At 42.5% G+C, this 22,109-nt stretch overlaps 1 protein-coding gene across 3 annotated transcripts in view; it reads left to right on the top strand.

Annotated features, from left to right (window-relative positions):
- The window catches only part of LIMS1 (LIM zinc finger domain containing 1), a 135,468-nt gene that overhangs the window by 6,074 nt on the left and 107,285 nt on the right, over positions 1-22,109 (top strand). The window contains exon 1 of one of the 3 annotated variants that reach the window (XM_043510577.1): positions 9,491-9,543. The exons of the other annotated variants lie outside the window; for them this stretch is intronic. The gene's annotated coding sequence lies outside the window, so the exon portion shown is untranslated. Of the gene's footprint in view, positions 1-9,490; positions 9,544-22,109 lie in introns of those variants that run through there. 3 annotated transcript variants of the gene reach the window in all.

The raw sequence follows: 22,109 nt of genomic DNA, 5'->3' as shown, positions 1-22,109 counted from the left end.
TCAGCAGATGCAGCGGCCAGAACAATCATGTCGGGGGTGGTCATGAGGCACTCAGCATGGCTGCAGGAGTCAGACCTGCCGCCTGAGGTCCAGAGCACACTCCAGGACCTCCTCTTTGAAGGGTACGGGCTCTTGTCAGACCAGACAGACACGAGGCTGCATAGCCTCAAGGACTCGAGGGCTACACTTAAGTCGCTGGGTATGCACACCCTGGTGACGCAGAGGAAGCCCTTTAAGCCGCAGCCTCCGCCCAACGCCAGTACCAGTACTCGTCATAGGCATGAGCCTCACCATAGGTGAGGCAGGGATAACAGGCATCGGCGCAATAATAACAATAATGCACTGGGCCAGAACCAAGGTCAGCACAAATCCCAGCCGGGCACTAAGCCAGGCTTTTGAAAGTGCGCTCGAGGACAGTGTACCAGACCAGTCACCGGATCCATCCCGTTGTTTCCTGAACCGCCTAGCCCGTTTCTCCCGTGCGTGGTCCAGCATTACGTTGGACCGTTGGGTTTTATGCACGGTGCGGAACGGGTACTCACTGCAATTCTCTTCCCTCCCACCCCCCCTTCCCCGTCCCCCTTCAGGGACCCCTCTCATGAGCATCTCCTAGAGAAGGAGGTTCGCTCGCTGCTGGAGGCGGGCGGGGGGGGAGGTAGAGGCACACAGCCTAAGGGGGAAAGGTTTCTACTCCTGGTACTTCCTCATCCCCAAGGCCAAAGGGGGCCTTCATCCCATTTTAGCCTTGCGAGGGCTCAACAAGTTCCTGGTCAAGGCCCAGTTCCACATGGTCTCTCTGGGCACCATCATCCTTTCCCTGGATCCGGGAGGCTGGTACGCTGCGCTCGACATGAAGGACGTGTACTTTCATATATCCATCCAGCTCACCGGCGGTTCCTACGCTTCACCGTGGGCCAAGAATATTACTAGTTTGCAGTTCTCCCGTTCGGTCTAGCGTGGCCCCATGGGTGTTCACGAAATCCATGGCAGTGGTGGCGGCCTTCTTGCGGAGGCAGAGGGTCTGGGTTTACCTGTACCTCAACAACTGGCTCCGGCGGGTCGATCCGAAGCGGAAGTATGGGGCCATGTGGAGGTGGCCCTGAGATTGTTCTGCGAGCTGGGGCTTCTGGTCAACATCCCCAAGTCCACTCTTGTGCCCACGCAGAGAGTGGAATTCATAGGGGCGGTCCTGGACGCAGTGCCAGCCAGGGCAAGCCTTCCAGTATCCCGCTTCCGAGCTATCTAGCAAGCGGTTGCCTCCCTGCTCCAGTTTCCAATGATAACGGCCAGGTGCTGCCTGCGGCTGCTGGGCCACATGGTAGCATGCACGCACGTGGTCAGGCATGCCAGACTGAGACTCAGAACTCTGCAGGCGTGGCTCGCTCGGGTGTACCGCCAAGGCAGGGACCCCCTGGACTTGGTAGTGACAGCCCCAAGGGACATGCTGGACTCCCTGTTGTGGTGGCAGCCCCAGCCTGTAGTTTGCGAAGGCATCCCCTTTGCTGCCGCACAACTGGACCTGATGCTGGTGATGGACGCGTCATACCACGGATGGGGGGCTCACCTAGGGGACCTCAGGTCTCAGGGCTTGTGGAACAGAGCGGTCACTCCATATCAATGTGAAGGAGCTCAGGGTGGTTCGTCTAGCCTGCCAGACCTTTCACGCCACTCTGAGTGGTCACAGTGTGACAGTTCTGACAGACAACACTACTGCCATGTTTTATATAAACAAGCAGGGTGGGGCCTGTTCCTCGCCACTCTGTCACGAGGCTCTCCTCCTCTGGGACTTTTATGTAGCCCACGCCATTCTCTTTGAGGCGTCATATCTCCCGGGTGTGCAAAACGAGCTGGCGGACTACCTCAGCAGGTTGTATCGCATGCACAAGTGGATGCTCAGAGCAGATGTCGTGCTTTCGCTCTTCCGCAGGTGGGGGGTTTCCCCGGGTAGACTTGTTTGCCACCAGTTTTACTTTGTGTAATGACACATCCATTATTCTTTCTTTCTTTTCTTTCATTTTTCTGAGTTAAAATAACTCAGTTATGTAACTTGTTCTTTATAATTAGGTACAAATATCTAGCTAAGCCTTTTGTTGTTGTTATAAATTAGTCTTTTAAAATATTTGACCATTTTTGACATTTTATTTGATATTATTTGACTGGTCAGTTGACCAGTTATTTTTGGACCGGTCAAATGCTCAACCCGACTTTATGACTTAATTCACACAAGAAACAGGAGCATGACTGTTTGACAAACAGTAAATGTCAAAGAAAATGGTCATTATTTGTTGAGCATGGGAATGTGTCAGTGCTGTATGTAACAGAAGATATTTATCTCTGCCCCAAGGAGCTTATAGTTTTAATAAGACAAGACAGTAATTAAACAACCCCAGGTGGAGGTTCATGTTATGGGCTATGATTTTCAGTGTAGATTTTGCAATTAGTGTAGAGTCATGCATTGGGTAAGAATTAATGCGGAGGGGTATGAAAAACTAATAAAAAAATAATGAACTATTTCACTAATTACACAACATTTTAAAGCTTCACCCACTGTAAATGTTTCTTGAAAACATATGTTCCAAATTAAATAATTTTGTAAGTCTTATGCTAATATGTCACAATCTATCTGTGGCAGACAAAAATAACGAATACAGTATGTAATCCCCAGATAGTTGGAGACCTAGAATGCCGGCAATTTAATGGATGTTCGAAATATTTAAAACATCTCACTTGCAAACTGTAAACCAAGTAAAGGCTATCCTGTCTTTTTGTTTGTTTGTTTGTTTGTTTGTTCTTCTCCCAATCCTACTACTTGGTTCTCAGCTATTGATTACCAAACCTTGTCTCTAAGAAAACAAAGAGGTAATTTGGCTCAGTTGTTTGACTTCACTAGTGTTAACTTTTATTTATTACAAACAAAAATAACTTTTTAATTTAATGGGGTACAAGAGCATTCTAGCCAGTGATTGTTTCTGAAAGATACCAGACTGACAGTACTTGAAACGGAGGTTCTCTCTTTGTTCACAACATAGATACAAGCGCCGACAGCAGCAGTGCACGCCGCTGTGTCCTGCTAATGTGCCTTAGCTCTGATGTGGAGAGACTGCCTCTTCAGGTCATAGAACAGTTAAGTCCTTGGCATCTTTTCTGCTGAGACAGCCACTAAATGCTGCTCTGACACGTTCATTGGGAGATGAACTGAGATCATCAACTAGGTTGCCAAACATCCAGAGAGCAGTAATGAATTTTGAGGCAAACTCAGCTTGGAGTCCGCACTTGCAGAAACTTGTTGAAATGAACTAGATAAAACGCTCCTGTAGAAGTCTGTGCAATTCTTGGCAGCTCATAAGTCATCTGGGAGGAAGTTTCTGCAGCGTAAAACAAACGAAGTGTGTCCCTCTGGGATGTATGGGTAGCTGGTGCAGCACAAGAAGTGGATGGTGTTGGGCAAAAAGGTGGTGTGGCCAGGGGATGTGCTGATTTAGTACATCCTCCTGGCAGCTTCTGCTAGCAGGGCTCCTGTGGGGGCACTGACTGCAATTCTGGCAGTTCTTTACTGGTAGAAACTGCCAGGCCTGCCCTTCCTTGGAGTAGCAGCCGTGTTAGTCTGTATTCACAAAAAGAAAAGGAGTACTTGTGGCATCTTAGAGACTAACAAATTTATTTGAGCATAAGCTTTCTTGAGCTACAGCTCACTTCATCGAATGCATGGAAGGCATCCGATGAAGTGAGCTGTAGCTCACGAAAGCTTACGCTCAAATAAATTTGTTAGTCTCTAAGGTGCCACATGTACTCCTTTTCTTCTTCCTTGGAGTGAATCCCTCCTGTGACTGAAGGAGAGAGTCTGAATCTGGCACTTAGGCCTCATCTGCACTGCTACTTTGCAGCACCGCAAGTGTCTAGCTCAGAGGTGTGAAAAAACACCCCCCTGAATGCTGCAAGTTTCAGTGTTGTAAAGAGGCAGTGTAGACAGTGCACCAGCACTGGGAGCTACTCCCATCGTGGAGGTAATTTTTTTACAGCACTGAGAGAGCTCTTTCCCAGTGCTGTTGCCACGACTACACGGCCATTTTAAAGACAGTGAAGACCTACCCATAGTCACTACTAACATGTTTTGACTATGAACTAGTAATCCAGAAGTGACTGATCACCTGAATTGGCCAGTCCCCTTGTTTGAGGCTTTCTCCCCTTAAAAGTAGAATATTGAAAAGAAGAAACCCTTATCTGCTACAGTAGCATTTTGAGAGGATGTCTTTCTGGCATCAGTAACTGTGTGAGGGTTGTGGAACTGCCACATGCCAATCTATGAAAATGATATGGAATAATGGTGTGAATATTGTAAGTGACCTGGTCAGTGAGGAAAAGTTGTTGTCTAATTGTGGAGGGTTATCAGAATTTCCTATATGAAAATATTTGATCTAACTTGATAGGGGGCAGTGAGAAGAACAAACAGGGAAGAGACACAGTGACTTTCCAGAAAAAAAATTTAGGTATACGCTTGGAAAAACAATGTAGCAGGCTTCAAAGACCCTGTCTCCTGTTGTAACCTGTGTTTTGCCGTGGTGGGGAGTTGCTAGATCAAAGGGCTATACACAGTTAAACTGTATTGATTCCTTGGGAAAGTGTATGTGTGGGGAGGGAGTTTCCATAAGTTGCCTAGAGAGTGTCAGTGAACTCTGACAGTCTGACAGCGAGGCTCTAACAAAGAATCTATAGGGAATTAGTCCTTCCAGGGTCTCCATGTGGAAGATGGTTAGACAACCTACATGCATGCCTGTTTACCAGGTGTTCGATCGCTTTTAAGATCTATTTTCTCTGAAATAGTCTAAATAAATGATACCGTGCTTTAAGGAAGATGTTTAGTCACTGATTACAACTAACATTATCCTGGAGGGAACAGACTTGCAAGGTATGGATATAAGTCAAACTTGTTGGAGTAAATTGTGGTTGATACACAGGGGACTGCAACCCAGGGCTCACTTTGAGAATGGGAGAGTGACAGGATTCTATGCCAAGAGACCAATGACTGCACAAGGAGGGGTCAGAGGTGCGGTTTGCTTGGTAACCGCAACAATACTGTGTCGTGATTTTCATTGGTTTCAGAGTAGCAACCGTGTTAGTCTGTATTCACAAAAAGAAAAGGAGTACTTGTGGCACCTTAGAGACTAACAAATTTATTTGAGCATAAGCTTTCTTGAGCTACAGCTCACTTCATCGGATGCAGCCGATGAAGTGAGCTGTAGCTCACGAAAGCTTATGCTCAAATAAATTTGTTAGTCTCTAAGGTGCCACAAGTACTCCTTTTCTTTTTGTGATTTTCATTCCAGGCCTACCAGTGGCCATTTCTTGCTTGTCATGGTCACAAATCAAAGTAGTGGGTTTTGTTGTTTTTTTAAAAAATGTACTGTATTAGAATCTGGAATCTATAATTCAAAAGAAACTTGAATTTTATGCCTGCACTTCAGATGGAGAGCTAAGTCGTGTGTCTATAGAAAGAGCTAGGTAACTGATTTTGTACAGTTTTTTGACAAAGGTGTTCTGATCCTTATGTAAAATTAAAAATAGTCATCCTGGTGTACAGTTATTGACAGAGCAGGAGTTTCTCCTGGGACTGTGGCAGTAAATTGCAAGCTAGCATTTCACAACTGATTACTGAAAATATGATTTTTTCAGTCAATTTACCTTGTGCTTATAGTGCCCAGTTAAAAAAAGTTTATTTTATAAAATTTTATAAATACAAATTTATTTGAGCATAAGCTTTCGTGAGCTACAGCTCACTTCATGGGATGAAGTGACCGATGAAATGAGCTGTAGCTCACGAAAGCTTATGCTCAAATAAATTTGTTCGTCTCTAAGGTTTCTCTCTATTAATTTTTAATAGGAAATCTTTGAATTTGGGTGCTGGCTGAAGTTTGTCCATGGAATTCCTACTTTTCATCATTGACTGATATCTTTACATAAACATTGACTATCTTTTAAAAAAAAAATTAAGTAGGGAGGTGGGTCCTAAGTAGATCTGGCACAGTGGGCAGCTTCTGTTTTATTTAAACGTTGAATTTAGGGTCATTTTAGTGTTTTTTCATATTAGAACTGTAAGTTTTTAAGCACTGTGCACACAAGCCTGAATGATGGGTGGGCTGTGCCTCCTCCCCCATTCCAGGAGTTCCAGAGGCTGCTCCCTAGAACAGCGGGGGAATGCCCTGGGGCACTGGGGATGGTGTTCGTGGTTGGTGCTGTGGATGGGAAGCTGCTGTGTAATAATCTGAGATCTTTGAGGAGCAGTAATAATTTTATGAACACTACATGTGACTTGGCCAGGGAGGAGAAGTTATTGTATCTTGTGCTATAAGACTTTCCTGTATGAATGTGATTACTCTAGCTTAATAAGGGCGGGAAGAAAAATACAATAGTTATAGATAAGCAACTCTCAGCAAACATTGGGGGGAAATTACAAGACAATGGCATACTTCCAGGCCCCAGGTCATAGTGACACAGCTGTTCAGCCGGTGCTGGGAAGGAGGAGATGAAAAGAACACTAAAAAGTTAAAAATCCTTCTCAGGAGAGGAGGGGAAGTCAGTTGTCCTGGGCTGTCAGGAGGACTGGCTGACGGAGAGAGAGGGAGGGAGAGGGGCTGTGTGGAGGATGGCATATGTATGGACTGCTGTCTTTTTCAGGTCTGTTTTCTCTGAAATCCTGTTCTAATTTAATTATACTTTGCTTTAAGAGGGCCATGTGGCTACTGGATACTGCTGTCCTTTCCCCCTAGAGAGAACAGAACTGCAAGCACTGAAGATAACTCAGTCCTGCAGAGGTAGTCATGGTTGATACCCAGGGGACTGCAGTCCAAGGCTCTGTCTGAGAGAGGGAGAATCACCTGATTCTACCATGAGGCAGGTGATAGCTTGAGGTCTGAGACCTGAGGGGGATGCACTTGAAGAAACCAGGAGGGATCAGGGTACAATTCGCCCAGTAACTGTAACAGTTAGTAGTAGTGGGTGGAGCCTGTGAGCTGTGGGTGAAGACCCGAACAAAGTGTGCAAAGATGAAGACCTGAGTTTTTGCCAGCGGCAGGGAGAAATTTGTTGTAGAGGAGATGGTGGAGATGAAGGTGTCACAGTTCAGGACAACTGCACCTGTATTCCCACTCTGTGGTCCAGCCAGGGCACACACTCTAGGCTTCAGCTTCCTGGGCTGTCACCTCTCTTGAGTGGAAACCAACATTTCACTCCCTTCTGACTGGGGTCTTTCCAGGCCGCACAGTCCCCTTACTATACTGTGAGATCCTAGCAAGAACCTCTGTCTGAGCAGGCCTGCTTACATTCTTTTCACAGACTCATAATAGTTGCCCACAGTCACAAGGAACCACACTGCACTTTCTATCCAAACCTAGTTTATTCTTAAGATAAAAGCATTACAGAGAAAACATACTAAAAATAGTAAAAGAACCTACTTCACATGCTAATAAGCTTATTAGTCATCACTCCATACCTAATGTGAGCTCTGGCAGGAACAGTCCTTCAAAATCCCACCCAAAGGATTTCTTTGTGGTTTCAAGTTCCTCACAGCTTCAGCTTATAACAAGCATCCAGTCTTATGGGGCCATCAATAGGCCCAGTCCTTCCAACCCTTCCCTAAGGACTGGGCCCTCGTGAACCAGAGGTCCTGTCAGTCTGCTGGATCAGGAAGAAGGCCCTGAGTCTGTTTAAAACCAGGCTGTTTATCCAAAAATCCTTTTTTTGTCCGTGTGTCTCCGGAAAATCCGTTTGAACTAGTATTCGTGAAACTCTCAATGGGGTGATTTTAAAGGGCTGGTAATTGGAGAAGACACATTGGCATTTCCCTCCTCCTGGAGAAGTTGCATACAATTCCACAATATCATACATGCAATTGCATTTTTAATACAATGAACTCCATAGGTATTAAACCTAAGTCAGGAAGTTTAACTTAATTCAGTAAAGCGTCTCTTAATTCCATAAAGTTTGTCAGCAATATTTGTCAGTCTGTCACAGAAGGTTTGTGAGAATGAGAGCGAACAAGGCTCCAGTGCCAGTATGATAAGAGGACAGAGGGTGCTAAAGTTCCCCTGAAGAAAAGTGTGGTGAAGAATATATGGAAGGGAAAATAGCCTCAGTGGAAGCTTGAGGACAGATTCAGGAAGCAAATACTTCAAGCAGCAGTAAGAAACTCTGGGTATGATGTGGGGCAATGGTGCAGATTGGTATGCAATGCAAATTAGCAGATAATCAAGTAGTGGGACACTGGCAGACAGAAAAACAGTGGTGCAAAATAGGGATGTAAATAGTGTTTTACAAAAGTAACTATTTAAACTATTAAAATTGTATCAGTTAAACATTTAACCGTTAACGAGTTCACAACATAGGCGTGGGAACTATGCGTGCAGAAGGTGCTGCAACACCCCCACGTTTTACGCAGGTCCCAGCTGCCGGCCCTGCGCCCGGGGTCCCCTGTTTGTGTAAAACGTGGGGGTGCTGCAGCACCTCTAGTTCCCACACCTATGATGTCAGTTCCATAGCAGTGGTCCTGACTCCTAATGATGCGGAACCTAGTTCCACATACACTATGAAATACTGTTGCTGCGACATTTTTAATGTGCACATTAAGCATTTAAATGTTAACTGAATATATTACCCGTAAGACTGATGCTTATCAGTTAACTGGTTAACATTTTACATCCCTAGTGCAAAATGCAAAATCCCTAGTGCAATATTTTGATTACAGATAGTAATAGCAGATGGGAGAGTGGAGGTATTGTTGTTGCTGTGGTTGAGGCTGTAGTGGAATTCAGCTGCCAAATGTGTGTGCTTTTCAAGGCATCTTGGGTGTGGGGATAGCTGTTATAAGCTAATGGACAAACTTTGGGCACCCCTGAGCTGAGTGAGATGAATTGATTATTATGCATACTGTAAGGAAAGATTTGCCTTTTTGCAAGTTCAGAACTGATTGTGCAAAGTGGTCACTGCTTACAAAATCTATAATTTTGGTAAATATCCTGTTGCAGGAGAACATGTATAAATAGCTGCATGTTTAGGAGTATGCAAGGTATGAAACCTGATAGATTAAAGCTATAAGTTTCTTAACTTTTTTTTATAGAGGAAATATGTGGAATAAGCGTGTAGTTTCTGGTGGGAGAGAGGTCTTCCTTAAGATATCTGAAAAGACCCAGGTTACAACAAGAGCAGAGTTGTACACAAAAGTGTGCTTTTGTGCTGCAGTGAAATTGAAATAAGAACAGCTACACACACAGCATTTTTGTAAACCTAGAGATTTGTTTGTATATTTTGCTTGCTTTGTTAAAGATATGTTTGAATAAGATCTTTCTCCATCCCATTCCAGCTTCTCCTTCTGCCTGGTCTTGCAGTGAAGTTATTCCTGTATAGATTTCATCACTCTGTTGCCATAGACCTAATTTTAACAAATTCAGCTTTATGACTTAAATGCGGCTCTCCTCCCCTTGGATCCTGCAATGATCATAATCCTAAATGGCTTATAATTACAAGGGGCACAAAAAACAGAAACACATCAATGTATGTTAGTTTATTGTTGTTATTGGAATTAAATATATGTTAGTTTATTGTTGTTGTTGGAACTTTAATGAGAATGTCTCTCTTGAATGTGTCTGGTGGGAAATGTTGATGGTATGTATCTTCATTCAGTGGCTTCAGATTTTTACATTACATTGAGGAATCAAATGCTGTTCATATTAGCATATTGTTTATTTTGGGGGCATTGTGTATGGTGCATTATTGATGGTAATATTCCGGTGCAAGTTAAACCACATAAGGAAAAACTGGTGGTGGGTTACTACAGTCTATGAAAATACATTTGTGCTGTGTCTCTCGCTCTTGTGAAATGCTGAATTTCAGAGACATTGTAGACAGTATTGTAGCAAAGGATATTGTAACGGGGGTTTGCAATAGATTTCATGGGAGCTGGAGTAATCTCTCAAGTGACATGTTTCAGAGTAGCAGCCGTGTTAGTCTGTATTTGCAAAAAGAAAAGGAGTACTTGTGGCACCTTAGAGACTAACAAATTTATTAGAGCATAAGCTTTCGTGAGCTACAGCTCACTTCATTTATGATGAGTTCCTGTGCTGCTTTTAAATATTCCAGAGAGTATGTAGAGAGAGAGACGTTTTCAGCTGGAAAAACATGCCTGAAAATGTGATTGAACTCAGACTTCTAAAAAATTATTGTATGTTTACAAGTATATGCAGTTTATTTCTATCACAAGGTACAGCCAATATAATTATGTTAAAAGTAGATTGAATGGGATAATCTCAAAACTGCCATTCAAAAATCTTTCAGGAGTACTTGTGGCACCTTAGAGACTAACAAATTTGTAGGAGCATAAACTTTCGTGGGCTAAAACCCACTTCATCGGATGCATGCAGTGGAGAATACAGGAGAAAGATACACACACACACACACACACACACACACACACACACACACACACACACACACACACACACACACACACACACACACACACACACACACACACACACACACACACACACACACACACAGAGTGTACATGAAACAATGGTTGTTACCATACACACTATAACAAAAGTGAACAGTTAAGATGAGCTATTACCAGCAGGAGAAGAAAGAAAAAACAAAAAAACCTTCTGTAGTGATAATAAAGTTGGGCCATTTCCAGCAGTTGACAAGAACATGTGAGGAACAGTGGTGGGGGGGGGGGGGGTAGGAAACATGGGCAAATAGTTTTACTTTGTGTAATGACACATCCATTCCCAGTCTTTATTCAAGCCTCAGTTAATGGTGTCCAGTTTGCAAATTAGTTCCAATTCAGCGATCTTATCGTTGGAGTCAGTTTTTGAAGTTTTTTTGTTGTAATATTGCGACCTCTAGGTCTGTAATCGAGTGACCAGAGAGATTGAAGTGTTCTCCGACTGGTTTTTGAATGTTATAATTCTTGACATCTGATTTGTGTCCATTTATTCTTTTATGTAAATACTCACCAGCAATCACATGCCACACAACAAAAACACTAACCCAGGAACCTATCCTTGCAACAAAGCCTCTTGCCAACTGTTTCCCCATATCTATTCAGGGGACACCATCACAGGGCCTAATCACATCAGCCACACTATCAGAGGCTCATTCACCTGCACATCTACCAATGTGATACATGTCATCATGTGCCAGCAGTGCCCCTCTGCCATGTACATTGGCCAAATCAGACAGTCTCTATGTAAAAGAATAAATGGACCCTAACCACTAGGCCATCCTACCTCCCATTAGAGACTGAACATGCGTCACTGGCACAGAAGCCAAAATAACTGTTCTGTGTGGGGATGAAAACTCTTGAGAGCCTTCAGATTGAGTTTTCCACGTGTGGCTCCAAGTCTAATGCATTCTAGGGGTTCTCAGACTTCATTGCACCATGACCCCCTTCTGACAACAAAAATTATTACATGACCCCAGGAGGGGAGACTTAAGCCTGAGCCTGCCCCAACTCCTGCCGCCTTGGATGGTGGGGTGGGGGTGGGGTTGGGGGGCAAAGTTGAAGTCCAGGGGCTTCAGCCCCAGGCAGGAGGCCTGTAACCTGAGTCTTGCCACCCAGGGTTAAAGGCTTCAGGCTTTGGGGTCCCAACCCACAGTTTGAGAACCACTGTAAATTATGCTTCTGATGTGGAACCTATTAGCCATGAAATACTTGGATTGTATCCTAGCTTTCTGGTAAGAGTTTCTTTCATCTTTTCTAGTCAGCAGGTTATAGCAGTCTTGAAGAGAGTTGTATATTCATGTGGTTATATACTACAATTCTTGAAGTACTGGCTGTAATTTACAAAACTAAGCACTTCCTTTTTGAAAAATCTAGTACTATAATATGTCTTGTTGTCTGTTCACATCCTTGTTAGCCATGTGCCAAAGTAGAAATAGCTTCTGTAATTACTGCAAAGAATGGTTTGTTGTTTTAAAATATCCCTAAACAACTGTGAAGAACATTATTGTAATGTTGTGAGTGATTTCCTGTTAGTTGAAAGTATGAAGGTATTCTTTAGTCTAAACTGCTCAATTTAATAAAAAAAGTGAAATGTACTGGATCAAATTCACCTCAGGGTAACTTCACTGAAGTCAGCCAAATGAAATCAAGGATGGATCTTGCCCATAGTGTGTCATTAACGGTTGTTAGTTTTGCTCTTTGCTCTTCTTATTAAGAGTCCAACTCCCATGAAATCACCAACTAGATTACACCATTTTGCTCCCTAGGTCCAGGCACAAAGGAGAAAGTTTCACATTTGGAGTCAGGATGTCAAGTTTCAAAATTAGTTAGATCTCCCACACTGTAGCATAAATGTTGGCTCGTCAGTGTGATAGCATTTAATTGAAGTATGCAGTGCTGGACAATATATAGTGAATGCATTTGCAATTAGACAACAAAAATGAACTGTAAAATACTTCTAATGACTAACACATGGAGCATAAACAAAGTTCAGAGTTTTACAATCTTAGTGTAAAACAAATGAAAAAAGGCATACTTTGCGTATTGCCAAGTCAGAAAATGAAGCATTAACTCCACTAATAGGGTATTTGTGCCTAAGTAAGCAGCTCGAGCACATGATCTGGGAGTTTAGGTACATCTGTATCATAGCTGACAGTTGTGAAGAATAGTCAGTGAGTACTGCTGTGAATAACCTGGTTGAAGTTACTTGCACTACTCTCAGCGATGAGCAGTACACTAAATAGTATCTTTAGGACCAGGCCTCTTAGGGTACATCTACATTAAATAGTCCACACTACAGACTTGGGTTTGCACTATGGCACTAAATATAGCTATGTAGGCATTGTAGCTTGGGCTGGAGCTCAGGCTCTGAAGCACACCCACCTCCCTGAGCTTCAGAACCTGAACTCCAGCCTGAGCTGCAACATCTACACTGCTGCTTTTAGCACCCTAGGAAGAGCCTGAGTCTGTAGACCTGGGCTCTGAGACTTGCTGCCAGGGGTTTTAAAACACAGTGGCGTTGTACCCTAAGCCCCAATCTTGCCTTCAGAGCTATACAGATAAACATTTTGTTCAGGCAGAGCCCCATTGTAATTACTAAACTCTTTGCACCAATTTGAGGGTCGGTGTGCATAGATCTGATCACTGGACTAGGGCCTTAGTTTATAAAACATATTGCTATGTATTAAAGTTATTAATTACACTCCTGTTACTTAATGCTGGTGAAGGATTTGATGTTTGCATTTTAAAGAGACTCTGTAGTCAATCCAATATAAATAAATAATTTCAGTTCCTTATGACTCTGGTGTAATTGAATCTCGGTTACAAACGTGCATTGAAGAAATCAATATTTTTATCATTACCATACAGACGATTGGTAAACTGCATAGCTCAGACGATCTTTGATGTTTTGTGGTACTTGTGGGATAATTTTTATAATGCTGGTGGACTCTTAAAATAAGAGAGGATCCAGGAACAGCAGTACCCTATTTTCATAAGGAAACTTTATAAACAGCTTTCATTTTAAACAGGGTTTGCTGCACATTTATTTAATGGATACTTTCAAGGGAATAGGACATTATTGCATGATAGTGGTTTCTTATAGCTAGCCACTGTAAATGCTGAGGCAAAGCTAAGACATTTATTTTTAAAATATGCAACATTGACTCTGTTGCAGCATTGAGATGCCATGACTTTGTTGTATTATATCCAATTATGTAGATTTGATCACTTTTGTTTAATGGATTTTGGTACTGGTATACATTGTATCATTACTTAGTAGCTGCATTCTGGTTTAGTTTTTATAGAAGATTTGCTGAATATTCTTAATATTAATTTTTCAAAGTATATAGAAGTGTTAGCCTCAAGAATTGGAGACGACGACAAAGACTGGAGGGAAAAAGATTATGGATGAGTTGCTGTGGTCTCTCCAAGAAGTGCAATCCAAACTCGCAGCCAGAGGAGGAGGGGCCTAAGAAGGTTCAAGCCATTTTTGCTCCTTATCTTGGGCTCTTCTGGGAGCTGGGGAGGTCCTCAGCGTAAATTAGACGGCTCTGGGGGCCTAAGTTATGGCAGATCCATTGGCCTGCCCTATAGGCTGTAGTGCTGACTGAAATCTATGTAGCACTGTGTGCTGCGACCCCAACCCTGCCCGCAACACAGAGCTTGGGAAGGGATCCTTGGAAGGCAGCTTTATAGTGTGTTCCACAGTCCCAATAGCAGGGGAATCCTCCCTTTGTCAGGCCCATAGTGAGTTGGTCTTCTCTCAAGTCTCCAGTGTCCAGGAGTTAGCAGCACTTGCTCTCAGACTACCTAATGTAAGCAGCAGTGTTATCCTTGCTGCACTCTGTTGCTTCTTCAGGTCTTCTCTCCTGAAACACAAAACAGGAGCACTCATGAGTATTTGCAAGGCTACTCTACTCTAATAAACTACCTACTTCCTGACTGGTTGGTATTTTATTTATTTAACTTTTTATGAGTTCAAGTATCAGCTGTCTAGCAGTCTGATACGCCTGGCACAGAATCCATTTGGTGTAATGGTATCAAGAGGGGAAATGGCTTCAGTTCTGTGTGGGACAAGGATTATTTCATCTAAACATTATAGGGCTGAGAAATAAAGACATTTACTTTTCTATAGTAAGTTTGTCAGCTTGCAATAGTTACTTACTTAGACTTTCTCCCAACTCTGAAATTTATCTATAAAACTTGCAGAATCCAGACCTCTCACTACATCACCAATCACTTTTATTCACCTAAATTGTACCAGGAGGACTACTTGCATATGTAAATGTTTGCCGGATTGGGGCCATAGTTTTAATTTAAAAGATTTTTCAATAAACATTGTGGGGAACAGTTACCCACTTCGCTGAATTGATGATTTATTTGAGCTTGTTACAAAAATATTTTGTAGTTCATCCTGTTAAAAATGAATGGTTCTGCATACCATGGAAACAGGATGCTAACTCAAGAATCCTATCACTTTAATATTTTAAGCAAAAGTCCAAAACTGTGGTGTTATAAAAGTAGCTACATTTTGGGGGTGTCTCAAGTGCTGTGTAGCCTTTCAACCACTCAGCCACTCTCCTCTGAGCTACATCAGCCATCTCTTTGCCTAGCAAGTTAAAAATAGATTTACCCCAGTCCCCAAGTCCATTTGAAGCATTCGCCTATGATATCCAGCCTGTGATACTCACTACTCATAGAAATCCCAGATCCTCTGCCCCCAAAGGAGCAGTGTTCCCCAGTTTACCAGTTTTACCTTAAACTACCTCTCCTGTATAACACACAGCACTGGTAATAAAACCAAAGAAGGTTTAATTAAGAAAGGAGAGAGATTCTACTAGAAAGAAAAAAGAGCGATGGAAACTAATGGTTACAACATAAACCAAAATTATAAAATGCAACCTTGGGTCTACACTTATCAATAGTTACCTTTCCTGTCTAATAAAATATGTTTCTCCACTTATCCCCCTTCAAAGGTCAGTCTGTTGCAGAGCTGGCTGGTTTCACAGGAACCAGGATCCAATTTTCATGAGAACACTCGCTCCTCAAGATGTCTTCTCATTAAAAAGAAACTGTCTTTCCCCAGCCTTTGATATAGTGAAACAGTGATTTGTCTTTATTCATAGGCAGAGTGACAGTCTGTTGTAATGTTTCTTTTTTACCTCCACATGGTTTCAGTTGTTTCTGATAGTTTCTAATTTAAAGTTTAGGGGTGGAGCATGGTAGACCACTGAGCCTTGCATTACATCACCAGCTAACCAGAGTATGCTGAAAACTCCCTCCTGCTTGAATAGGCCATCAGTAAGGCTTGGTCACACTACAGACTTGTCATGTTGATATAACTACATTGCTCAGAGGTGCGGAAATTCCACACCCCTGAGCGATTCAGTTATACTGACTGAACTCCTGATGTAAACAGCACTATGTCAATGAAAAGACTTCTCCCGTTGATACAGCTACCCCCTCTGGAGGAAGTGGAGTACCTATGTGCCGATGGGAGAAGCTCTCCTATCGGCATAGATCACATCTTCACTAAGCGCTGCAGCTGCATCGATGGATGTGTAGACAAGCGCTGAGACGTTATGCCCTGTTGACTGATTTTTATTCCATAACCACCAAGCATATTTTCAATGTAATTACATTATTCCTTAAATATAACCCATACATAACCTCTTGCAATGATTAGGAATCTTGACAAATTATGACCTTTCTGTAGATTTCTTACATGCTGTTCTTTATGGGCAAATAACCTGCAGGACATGTTTGGTGTAGTCAGTTTGTCAAGTCTGAAATGAGTCACTTGCAAAAAATAGGCTCTTTGGCAAATGGTCCCCTATGTCTCAATCTTTACATAGTTTTTTGTTCTATAATAAGGAAACCGATCTTTCTAAAGCACTGTTATAATTTTTGAAACATGCAGAGATTATATGTGACTGCTGGTTTTAAAGTAAATTGCTGTTGCTAGCATAATTATTTTAATGGTTGAAAATTATGGCTGCCAGTTGGCAGGATGGATCTTCCCATCACTGTAACAAGCTTTGTGGCTCTCTAATTTTGGGCTGAAATAGATGTTGAAAACTGCTTCTAGTCAATTGTTATCTAGAAACTGAGTACTTGTGGCACCGTAGAGACTAACAAATTTATTTGAGCATAAGCTTTTGTGAGCTACAGCTCACTTCATCGCATGCATTCAGTGGAAAACAGCTGTGTTTTTTCTGAACTCAAAACTCCCTCTGCTAGGCAATTTCATGGTGGTACCTTCAAATTGAAATGCAAAGTCCTTCCACCCATGTTTAAATAACGATAAATTTGTGACACACACTAATGAAATCTAGGAAGTTCAAAATATAAGTTGTGCTTTGTAGCAAAAAGAGTACCACATATGCATGAATTAAGATTGGAATTTCATGTTCTGTTGTATATTTTCTGCCCTTAATCAACTTTTTATGTATAAAGATATAGCTTTTTCTTACAAAATTGAAGAGAAGCTTATCACGGTTTATTCTATTCCCTAAAAGAGCACATATTCTCTAATGGCTCAAGTCTGTCCAGCCATTTTTGCGCTATCTGTGCTAACAAACAAATATGTATGTTTTAACAGGCACATCTCTAATAAATGACTTTTCCAAACAAAAGCTTTTGTTGTTTTTCCTTTTGAAAATACAGGCTCTAGTATACAGGCCACACTGTTAACTAGTGGCCTTAAAATAGAAATATATATGAGGAAAAAAGCTTAAAATAGTATTTGAAATCAAGCAGCTTTTGTTCACTCATTGGTTTTAAACAACCTAACTGGGGATCATTTTTAGTAAGCTGACCAGCATGCCACTGCTTGCTCCTTAGTTGAGTTCATTCTCAGTCACGCCTTTGAGGGTAAATCTTCACTGCAGAGTTAACCTGGACTTGTCTCACGAAGCATCCCCACTGCACAGCCCTATCCATGTCAGACCCATGTGGCTGCAGTGCTGCTGTACTAGCTCATATATGCTGGGATGGGTTTCTGGCAGGCTATCCCATGGTTCTTAGTGGTGCATTAAACTGGGCTGCTCTATGAAGGCATTCGCAGGATGTTCTCCGCCTTCTTTCTTTCTTGCCTAGCATGGAGCTGCTGTCTGGCAATAATGATATGAGAATATGGATCTATTCATTATTAATGTGGACAGCTCTAAAGGAGAAAGTGAACAGCACTTGGCAGCAAGGGCTTCTAACGAGAATGCAGGCTGAATTCCATAATGACAATCACCACCAAGTGATTCGTGGCGCACTCAGATGACTTTTTCTGCTTCCGCGTTTCCTTTGTCTACCACCCATAAAATTGGCACTTGGGGCATGCTCCCCGAAATGATGGGTCTTACTGACCTCGCACCAAAGCTTTCCCAGAAGGCTAGAATTCGTTTTTGGCCAACTGGCAGCATGATAGGAGGATTTCTTTGGTGGTGTGTCAGTTCGAATGCAGTGGAAGCACAGCAGGAATGGAACAACCAAATGTGAGGTTAAAATGCTGGGTCAGTGTAGGTGATTTACAGGAGATAGACAAGAAATACAACACAGGAAGACTTGTGGGATAGCATAGGAGGAGTAATAGCACCTGGGCTTGATTAGCCTGTCTGCAACGTAGGTGGGTTGCCAGTCCAGGTTGGTTGAAATCTGAGATCAAGCCTATACCTTGGGCTGTGCCAGCTACCCCGGGCTTATTGTACCCTCAAGCCTGAGTTAGAGGCTTTTTTGTGTAGATTGAAGGAGAGTAGGGGCAGCCAACACCTGGGGTAAATCTGTAGTGAATGTATTCTGGAATGTGAGTTTGGGAACTTAATGGAAATACAGACCAACGCTGCTCAAGTTCTTTCTAGCAGGCTAGGACTACATTTCCTGCAAGAGAATTTATTAGATGAAATTGCCCCCAAAATTGAAATTGAAACACTTGTATCCCAGTGCTCATAGTGATTCAGATAACCAGGGCAGATAATTAAGGACAGAATTTTAATGACTAATAAATCTCTACCATTGAATTTACTGATACGCATGTGGCAGAGACCAAGTGGGGTGGAGAGGCATACGGAAGCATGGCAAAGTCATTTTAAAAAATAACTTACAAAGGTCTTTGTTTTTAATTCTTCGTGATGATGTATACAGGCCTGAATGGTGAATTTGGTTTTTATGAATGTTTTCTCCTGCTTGGTTTTTTTTTTTGTTTGTTTTTTTGTTTTACTTTAGAAAGGTGAGGATTTGCTCTCCCCTGGAATGCCTTGGGAATGTTTGCTATGAACTCTTGACAGCTTAGTTGAAGAGGTGAACGTCTTCAACGTTTAATGTCAGTTTCCTTTATCCAAAACGTTAATTAATTCTTGAGAAAGATAAGGCCTACAAACACAGTTATACAGATACCACTGAAGATGTTAATTTTATGTGTGTTTAGCCTACATTTTTAAACTTACAGGAACAAGTTGTACGGATGTAAACACTTTTGTTGCAACACTGTGTGTAGACGAGCCCTGAAAGTTTTAACAGTTAGAGAAAAAATACCTTCCCCTCTCAGCTGTGCAACTTGTACTGTCTCAGCTCCTGTGAGGTTGTTATATTACTAGTTTGCCAGTCAAATTAGAGCCTTCCAATCTAGACAGGATCTGAATTGCTTATTCAAAAAGCCACAAAAAACTGCTTCAGATACAATCATTATAAATAATAAAGAAGGGCACAAGCCCCAGGTTTTTTTCTCCTTTGCAGGTCATTTTGAAAGTCTACCCTGGTAGTAAGGATTGAGTTAATATCTTTCCAAAATAGTAATGAAAGAATATTTGGAGCACAGGTGCCAGCAGCATCCTCCAGGCCCTGGGGGTGCTCAACCCCTGCCCCACCCCAGACCCACTCTGCCTCCCTTGAGCACTCCCCCCTGCCCCGCTCCTCTCCCCTCCCCAGCGCCTCCTGCACGTTGCAGAACAACTGATCACAGCAGGCGAGAGGCGAGAAGGGGAGGAGTTGATCAGAGGGATGCCAGCAGGTGGGAGGTGCTGGCTGCCGGTGGGTGCTAAGCACCCTTGGAGCACCCACGGAGTTGGTGCCTATGAGCAGGGGGACTGGACCCTGATCTCCCAGGTGGGTTCCTGAATCACTGGGCTACAGTTATTCTCACTTTCTCTCTCTGTAAGTGTGTATACACAGTGGAAAAGACTCAACTGAAGAGACTGAGGGAGCACCACACCAGAATACCCCAGAGCACTCTTCTAAGAGTTGGGAGACCCTTCTTCAGTCCCTTTCTCTCTCTCAAGCAGGAAGTTGGGATGGGGGAATTGAACCTGGGTCTCCCACTCTTTCCTTCTCTGCCCTCCATTTTGTGTGGAGGCAGGCGCCTGCCTAAGTCATTCTCACAGGAAACACCTCGGGTGTCTAAGCTCCTGACTCCAGAAGAGGGTGTGACGGGTTCAGTCACAGAGACCCCTTGGGGCTGTCACCTGATGTGCTGAAATTACCTCTGAGCCCGTTTTCCCTGATGGCTTGGGACTCTAGAAACCTGCCTTGTTGAGCCAGACACTCCATTCTTCTGCAACACTGATCCAGGTCTGAACCATGCCTCCAAAGCTGCAGGCTTTAATTGAAAACCTCTCAGCAGGTTACCTATCTCCAGTACCCAGACACCCAGTTGGATCCAAACCCCAAATAAATTAGTTTTACTCTGTATAAAGCTTAGATAGGGTAAACTCATAAATTGTCCGCCCTCTATAACACTGATAGAGAGAGATGCATAGCTATTTGCTCCCCCATGTATTAATCACTTACTCTGGGCTAATTAATAAACAAAAGTGATTTTATTAAGTATAAAAAGTAGGATTTAAGTGGTTTCAAGTAATAACAGACAGAACAAAGTAAGTTACCAAGCAAAATAAAACAAAACACACAAGTCTAAGTCTAATACATTAAGAAACTGAATACAGATAAATCTCACCGTCAGATGTTCCATAAGCTTCTTTCACAGACTAGACTGCTTCCTAATCTGGGCCCAATCCTTTCTCCGGTACAGTCCTTGTGAGTTCCAGCTCAGGTGGTAACTAGGGGGATTTCTCATGACTGGCAGCCCCATTTGTTCTGTTCCACTCCCTTTTATATCTTTGGCACAAGGTGGGAATCATTGTCTCTCTCTGGATTCTCACCCTTCCTTTAAATGGAAAAGCACCAGGTTTAAGATGGATTCCAGTACCAGGTGACATGTTCACATGTCCTGTGAGACTTCAGTACTCACTGGCTGGCACCCACGTATACAGGAAGGCTTACAAGTAAACAGAGCCATTTACAACCAATTGATTCTGAAGCACCCTTTATGGCTTCCACTTAATATGTTTATATTAGTAATACAAGTTTATATCTTATTCCTCTAACTCCAGACATAGAAATAATACATTAAAACAAATAGGATGAACACGCTTAATAGATTATAAACTTTAATGATACTTTACAAGAGACTCTTTTCGTAAAGCATATTCCAGTTACACATTTATAAGCATATTTTCATAAAGCATATGGAGTGCAACATCGAGAGGGATTCCTGGCTGTGGATCACTAGCAGAGATCTAGCCACCTCCCTACAGCTTGGGCTTTTGTACCTATCTCTGTGAAAGGGGCAGGGCTTAGCACATCCCTCTCATCAGCATCTCCAGTTAACTTTCTTAAGTGGCTCCTGGCCTATTATGCTGGCTTTTGTGAATCTCATTTTCCAGAATCCCATCCTATTTTCTTACTTAGTGCCTAACTTGGCTTTATGGATCTCAGTATTGTTCCTGTGATTTTCTAGGCACCAAAAAGTTGACACCAAGACACTCAGTGTCACACTGCTTAAGTCCCTTTGTGAATGTAGCCTTAAGTGACTTGCCCAAGGTCAAACAGCAAGTCTGTGACAGAGTCAGGAATAGGCTCCATTCATGTGTGGATGTGGAGAGACTTACCAAGTTTAGTTTCTGAGTTGTTTACTGGCAGGTCATGAATGGTGAAACAGTGGGCAAATCAAGTTTTAAAGCAATAGCCCTGGGAAGAGTTTGTTAGTAGGTTGTATCCGTTTCCCCAATCTTTCCCCCCCCCCCCCACCCCCCTGCTTGGTTACAGGTTGTTTGGAGCATGGACTGGTCTTTCTCTGTGTTTGGGAAAGTGCCTAGCACATGGTGAGCGTTACAAAAATCTAAACAATATAATAATTGTGACCTGATTGTAAAGACCTCTTTAGCCACCTTCATTCAGAAATAACTGATGTTGCAATGAAATTATATGCATACAATTTTCTTCCAAGTCAGTTATGTTGTACAATGTCTCCTTGGGGTAGGTATACACTATTAGTTTAAAAGGTTGTTTAATTTGTTTGTTTAAAGTCAAGGCTGCAGTCCATATATACATTAATCAAAATTTTTTTAAAAATATTGCTATTGTGCTTAATCTAAGCAAACATAATGCATAAATGGTGACAAAGCTATCGGAGGGGTTCAAATATGTATATTAGTGTGGCTCTTCACAATTAAAAATAGTTCAGCTGGAAACCCTTGTGCCTTCTTTATTAATTTTAATGATGGTTTCTGAAACAGTTTTTTGTAGATTTTTTGCATTAGAAATTCAGATCCTGTCTAGGTTGGAAGGA

The sequence above is a fragment of the Dermochelys coriacea genome, chromosome 1 (genome assembly GCF_009764565.3).
Source record: "Dermochelys coriacea isolate rDerCor1 chromosome 1, rDerCor1.pri.v4, whole genome shotgun sequence".
Classification (NCBI taxonomy): Eukaryota; Metazoa; Chordata; order Testudines; family Dermochelyidae; genus Dermochelys; species Dermochelys coriacea.
This window is presented reverse-complemented; position numbering and strand designations above follow the sequence as displayed.